Raw genomic sequence first — 1,051 nt, forward strand, 5'->3', positions numbered from 1 at the left:
GAATACCACAGACAGTTGTTGTTGGGATACTACAGTTGTGTTGCATTAGCGTTTTGAAGCGAATTAGGCTACCCCATGCCATGCCCTTTAACATAAAAGTGGCTCCAGAAAGCGGCAGGAACGAAAAGAGCAAGATGTAAGGATGGCAAAGCTGTCAAAACTATCCTCATTTGGATTGTGGCGAAGCGTGTTGAAGAGGACGCTACGTCTGACCCCCAGCCCGGCAACAGCAATGAGTGTGAAACTCAGCCACCAGGGTAGGCTAATAATTACATAACGTTTACTGTCTGGTATATGCAGTTGACATGGCTATTAAAAGTCATAAAAATGCATATATAGGCCTAGGCTACCAGGCAGCGGCCAGGTTAGATATAGTAAACTATGCAGGATGTAGTCGGAAAATAGCTAAAGCTAGATAGACTAAATGTAAACTAGCATATCTAACGAACATAAAATTAAATATTCACCATCGAAGTGACTGTTTTTTTTTACTAGTACCCAGATAGCACACATGACAGATCGAAACGTCATTCATAACGTCGGATAAGCCTCGGTAAATGATCAGATTTTCTTCTCATCTCTGTGCTCTATTTCAAACGTTGCAGATACGTCGGCTCATGACTGACTGTTCCATTATGCTCATTCCGTGTTGTAGCAAGCATAATCTAGAGCCAAAGACTCGCGAGTCAGAGCCGTTCACTTTTAAAAAACCGTAATCTATCTTCACATAGAAGGAGCAGTCGTTACCCTTAATTGTACATCATGAGTAGCCTAAATTTCCTTGCGCATCGCTAAACTGAAAACTCAATAATTTCGCCTGACGATAGGTCGGTAAGGGGCCCGTTGGTGAGATCTGCACTCGGGCCCGCCAAGTCCTTGTTACGCCGCTGCTACTTAGACCTCGTTTCTAGCAGTGGTAGTTAGTGTGAGACCTGATGTTGTATGGAAATGAATCAGTGTGCAGGCTGGACAGCTTTAACGCAGAGCAGTGGGAATTCCTGGCAGCCACACGATCACACTGAGATCGCTGTACATAATGAGCACTTACATC

This window comes from Hypomesus transpacificus, chromosome 10 (genome assembly GCF_021917145.1).
Source record: "Hypomesus transpacificus isolate Combined female chromosome 10, fHypTra1, whole genome shotgun sequence".
Taxonomy (NCBI): domain Eukaryota; kingdom Metazoa; phylum Chordata; class Actinopteri; order Osmeriformes; family Osmeridae; genus Hypomesus; species Hypomesus transpacificus.